At 39.7% G+C, this 6,000-nt stretch overlaps 1 long non-coding RNA gene across 1 annotated transcript in view; it reads left to right on the top strand.

The window, feature by feature from the left end:
- Window positions 1-2,138: 2,138 nt before the first annotated feature.
- The window catches only part of LOC103664414, a 245,851-nt gene continuing 241,989 nt past the window's right edge, over window positions 2,139-6,000 (top strand). The window contains exon 1 of the long non-coding RNA XR_005832372.1: window positions 2,139-2,941. This is a non-coding gene — a long non-coding RNA (uncharacterized LOC103664414). The remainder of the gene's footprint in view (window positions 2,942-6,000) is intronic.

Here is a 6,000-nt window from a genome sequence, read left to right as displayed (position 1 = left end):
TGTCATTAAAATGAAAATGTCTTTGCAATGAGTCATGGCAAAACAGCATAGATCAGTTTGTCAAATGATCTCTGGAAGGGCTAGTGGGTGTATGGTTTTGATCAGGAAAGTTAATGAGACAGATTGATAACCTCAGGCACTGCTGCTCCACAAAAGGAGATTTGGAAATTTTCAGTAATCAGATAAATAACAGACCGCTTGTTGGTGTCATTTTAAAAGAAGATGTAAGTTCCATGAAATGTAACCACATTTATGTTATCTATATGTTGAGAGTTAGTGACTATTATCTCTGAGTTGATTTATACAATCCAGAAATCCTTATTGCTTAATGCTGGTGCTATTAAATAGAGTGTTAGGTAGGATGTGCCTAAACATTCTTCATGCCTGAAATTGTCTAAATTGGATATTTTGAAGGTTACCCAAATATTTTAATTTTCATCAGGAAGACATGAAATGGTGAATTTATGTATCACTTAACATGTGTGCTTTTCAGATGATTCCAATCTATGGTCATTCTCTAAGTAGGCATCATCGTTGTCACAAATATCTGAAAATGGGAGACAGAGAGAAGATATGAAGAACTATATAGCAGTATCTTTGTATTGGAAAGTTGGTTGAATTGTCATGTTTCCATTAGTAGGTAAGAAATGAAAGATAGTTCTTTACTGATTAAATATGTTTAAAGAAGAAAAAGGTGTAATATCCAAAAGCCAAGCAATGTATCATTTATAAGAGAAATCTAGAAGTTGCGTAAAAAGTTAGAAGTTAAAAAATCATGAGGTAAAATTAGCCAATATTCAAGCCTCCAGAAACACTCTGTAAGGGGAGAACAGGAATGTTACAGAGTATTCTAATGGTGGCTCTTACAGAGAAGTTTCCTCTTGAGGCATGTATGGCACACCTGGAATGGCACAGTCCTGAAATACCATGTGTTTAAGCCACGTGTTAGAGCACATGTGAAATCACACTAAAAATCAATTGTTAAAAAATGTTTAGAGAAAGTTTGATATCCATATATGGAACATCTATTACTAATGTGAATTTTGGTTATCCATTAATTTTGCAACTCATTTAAATATCAGGGAGAAATCTTAGAAACTAAGTATGAACAGACACTTTTCCAATGAAGACATACAAATGGCTAACAGTCACATGAAAAAATATTCAACATCATTAGCCATCAGAGAAATTCAAATCAAAACCACACTGAGATATCACCTTACACCAGTTAGAATGGCAAAAATTGACAAGGCAGGAAACAACAAATGTTGGAGAGGATGTGGAGAAAGGGGATCCCTCTTACACTGTTGATGGGAATGCAAGTTGGTACAGTCACTTTGAAAAACAGTATGGAGTTTCCTCAAAAAGTTAAAAATAGAGCTACCCTAAATATGACCCAGGAATTGCACTACTGGGTATTTACCCCAAAGATACAGACGTAGTGAAGAGAAGGGCCATATGCACCCTATTGTTCATAGCAGCAATAGACATAATGGCCAAACTGTGGAAGGAATTGAGATCCCCTTCAACAGATGAATAGATTAAGAAGATGTGGTTCATATATACAATGGAATATTACTCAGCCATCAGAAAGAACAATTACCCAACATTTGCATCAACATGGACAGGACTGGAGGAGATTATGCTAAGTGAAACAAGTCAAGCAGAGAAAGACAATTATCATATGGTTTCACTCACTTATGGAATATAAGGAATAGCAGGGAGATCTTTAGGAGTAGGCAGGGAAAAATGAAGGAGGGGATAAACAGGGGGAAATGAACCACAAGAGACTATGGACTCTGGGAAACAAACTGAGGGTTTTGGGGGGGGGGGCGGATGGTCTAGCCCAGTGAAGGGTATTAAGGAGGGCACATATTTCATGGAGCATTGGGCATTATACGCAAACAATAAATCATGGAACACTACATCAAAAACTAATGATGTACTGTATGGTGACTGACATATCATAATAATAAAAAGAAATTAAGTTTTTATATTAGAAATATTAGAACAGTTTAAGATTTACAGAATTACTGCAAAAATAATGCAGAGTTCCCATATGCCGCATGCTCAGTTTCTCTTATTATTAACATCTGACATTCATGTGGTACATCTGTCACAATAATGAATCAATATCGATACTGAGCTTTTTCCTAATGTCATTTCTGTTGCTGGACGCCATCCAGGATTCCACATTTTAAGTCTCCTGGGACACCTTGCAGCTGCTAGGAGAAACAACCGGCCCTGAAGCAGTGCAATGGGACAGTGGGTTTGGGTTGCCGCAGCTTGGACCTCAGCAGGTGGGATTGGGGCCCTGGGGTTCCCTATTGGAGGACAGTGTGGCCGCCCGGGGCCTTATGCCTCCTGGAAGGCGACATGTTGCCTGAGCATGCTCTGTTTTCATCCGCCGACCGGCTGCGGACAGGTGTGTTCCTCCGTACCTGGCCAGGATTATGGAGTGAGGAGCCCTGTGGGCAGGGTGGGGGGACGAAGCTTTGGTAAGGATTGGGGTTTGTTTGATGGGTGGCTTGGGCCAAAGTCCCTGTGAAAGAGTGTGAGGCCTGGAATCTCCAGCACTCTGGGCACCCAGGTGCCTGTCATCCCAGGACTCCCCTGCTGCCCTGAGATCCCGCGAGATCACGCTTGCTCCTGCAAGAGTGGCTGCAGCTGCGGCAGCCTGGGCCAGATTCTCCAGTCCTCTGAGCCGTCCTTCTCTCCCTACCCCTCCAAATTTACTCCCGTCCACACCCCAGAAGCCACATAGCACAAACTGTCCGCTCCAGCTGTGCAGGCTTTGCCTTGCTCGAAACCCTGCGCTCCACCCACCCAGACCAGGCTGGCCCTATCCAGACTCCACACATCCTCCCTGGGAAAGGAAGACAAACGCTTGCACGGTTTCCGGGAGAAGGCCACTGTAATTCCTAACGCTGCTTTTCTACAGGTAAGTCCTCCACCCCACCCCCACCAGCTCCAGGGTTCTTGAAAGATTGTCCCTTTGTCTGTGGTTTTCTGCAGTTCGAGTAGGATAAGTCTAGGTGCGGGACTTTTTGTTTTGCGTGTGTGTTGATTACTCTGAGCTTCCTGGTTCTGTGGTTTAGTGCTTGTCATAAATTTTGAATAGTTCTCAACTTTTATTTCTTTAAATATGTTTTTGATCTCTTTTCGCTTTGTCAATGGAAATATTACTTGACATACAATATTACATTAGCTTCAGGTGTACAACATAGTGATTAAGCGATTATATACGTTATGAAATGTATTACTACTCTAAGTGTATCATCCGTCACCGTACAAAGTTATTACAGTACTATTTTAAGTATGTGGCCAAGTTGTACTTTTCATCCCTGTGGCTTATTTATTTTATAACTGGAATCTTGTGCCTTTTAACTCCCTTTACCCGTTTCATCCCTCTCCCCTTTGGCAATCACCAGTATATTCTCTGCATTTTTGAGTCTTTCTGTTTTGTTTGTTTTTTAGATTCCATATATAAGTGAAATCATGGGTATTTGTCTTTCTCTGCCTAACTTACTTCACTTACCATTAAACCCTCTAGGTCCATCCATGTTGTTGCAAATGGCAATTTCTCATTCTTTTTTACGGCCTGAATAATATTCCAGTGTGTGTGTGTGTGTGTGTGTGTGTGTGTACACACCATTTCTTTTTTTATCCATTCACCTATCAACAGACGCTTGGGTTGCTTTCGTATCTTGGCTATTGTAAATAATGCTGCAGTAAACACAGGGGTACATGTATCTTTTCAAATAGTTTTCTTTCGGTAAATACTCAAAAATGAAATTACTGGCTCATGATCTTTCTATTTTTAATCTCCACTCTGTTTTCCATAGTGGCTGCACCAGTCTACATTTTTACCAACAGCGCATGAGGGTTCCCTTCTCTCTCTATATGCTTGCTAGTGCTTGCTATTTCTTGTGTTTTTTTATATAAGTCATTTGGACAGGTGTGAAGTCATATCTGATTGCGGTTTTGATTTGCATTTCCCTGATGATTAGTAATGTTAAGCATCTTTTCATATGTTTGTTGACCATCTGTGTGTCTTCTTTGGGCAATTGTCTATTTAGGTCCCCTGACCATTTTTAAAAATCAGATTGTTTCTTTTGGGTGTTGAGTTGGATTTGTTCTTCATTTATTTTGGATATTAGCTCCTTATTGAATATCTCAGATATTTGAAAATATCTTTTCCCATTCAAAAGGTTGCTTTTTTGTTTTGTTGATGGTTTCTTTCACTGCAAACTCTTTTTATTTTGGTGTAGTCCCAAGAGTTGGTTTTTGCTTTTGTTTTTCTTGCCTGAGATGATCCAGAAAAATATTGCTAAGGCCAATGACCAAGAGTTTATTATCTATGTTTTCTTTTGTGAGTTTTATGGTTTCAGGTCTTACATTTAGGTTTTTAGTCCATTTTGAGTTTATTTTTGTTCATTGTGTAAGAAAGTAGTCCAGTTTCATTCTTTTGCATATGGCTGTCCAGTTTTCCTAAACCCATTTATTGAAGACACTGTCTTTTCCCCATTGTATATTCTTGCCTCCTTCATTGTAGATTAATTGACGACATAAGTGTGAGTTTATTTCTGGGCTTTCTCTTTTGTTCCACTGATCTCTGTGTCTACTTTTGTGTCAGTACCATACTTCCTTGATTACTACAGATTTGTAGTGTATCTTAAAATCTGGGATTGTGATAACCTCCAGTTCTGTTCTTTCTTCTTGAGTTTGTTTTGGCTATTAGCAGTCTTCTGTGGTTCCATACACACTTCAGGATTATTTGTTTTAGTTCTGTGAAAAATGCTATTGGTATTTTGATTGGGATTGTCCTCTTTTTCCTGAGTCTTCATCTGGTATGCCCATCATACTGCACTTTTTGTTATTGTTCTTCTTCTTGCTATTATTTTCTTCTAGATTTTCGGTTTGGGAAGTCTATACTGACCCAATACAAGCTCACTGACTCTTTCCTCAGCTGTGTCCAGTTTACTGTGGAGCTCCTGAAGGCAATCTAGTGTATATCAGGCATCTCCTGATCATTGGAGATTAGCAGTGCTTACTCTCATGGAGCCCATATCTTAATGGAGGTTCCCAGAAATTGTTTATTGTCATTCAACAACCATTTCCTCCTTCTCTCAAACAGCACTATAACTAGTTCAGTAGAAGGAAGTACTTTGACCTTGGGGAAGGACAGACCCTCTGTCAGATTCAGAGACTATATTATAACTAACCTAACACAATCATTGTAATCCCATTTCTCTTTGCTAGAAACTCAATATCCCTGTGTCCTCTGTAGCTGAGCAATACAAGGGAACATTTTCCAGGAGGATTCCAAGGAGGATTTTCTTCCTAAATGCAAAAAGAGAGTCTTAGGAAGTAGAAGGCTTTTGTTCATGCCTTCCTTCCTTTGTGGGGATTTTGGTGTGAGGATGTGATACCTCCAGCTATAGAAGTCATTTTGTGACTCTCAGTGGATAAGCAGGAGGACACAGTCAAAATCGGTGGGTAGCAGTGGAAAAGGCTGAAAAGAGCTCTGAACCACAAAATGAACTGTGAATCCACATTCCTCCAGTTAATGAGCTGTGGCTTCTATCAGTGCTTCTGAATGGCCACTTTTTTCCTAATTCTTTGAGGATGAATACTTTTGGTCTTCACCTGTTCCATGAGACAGATCCACTGATCTTGTGCTTTGATATTGCCACACAGTCAACTTGCACTCAAAGCATCTAGACACCCTTGATTTGTGTGATTATTTCATGGTGGACTTCTAACAGTTCATGAACTGGCACTTGTCTGCAAATCATATTTTGAGTGGCACTTATCAGTTAGCTCTCATTTAAGGATGGCTTGATAGAAACCATGTGTTAGACATTCGGGCAATTAGGGTTTTTTGCTATCAAATGCTTTTTAACTGATACACAGGAGACAAGTAGATAAATACATGAATAAGTGAAACAAAGAGAGATACACATACACCATTTTGGTAGGTCTCTCACAGGTGCTGGT

Source organism: Ursus maritimus, unplaced genomic scaffold (assembly GCF_017311325.1).
Source record: "Ursus maritimus isolate PB19 unplaced genomic scaffold, ASM1731132v1 scaffold_10, whole genome shotgun sequence".
Lineage (NCBI taxonomy): Eukaryota > Metazoa > Chordata > Mammalia > Carnivora > Ursidae > Ursus > Ursus maritimus.
Note: the sequence above shows the minus strand (reverse complement) of the source record. Positions and strands in the feature narration are given on the sequence as shown.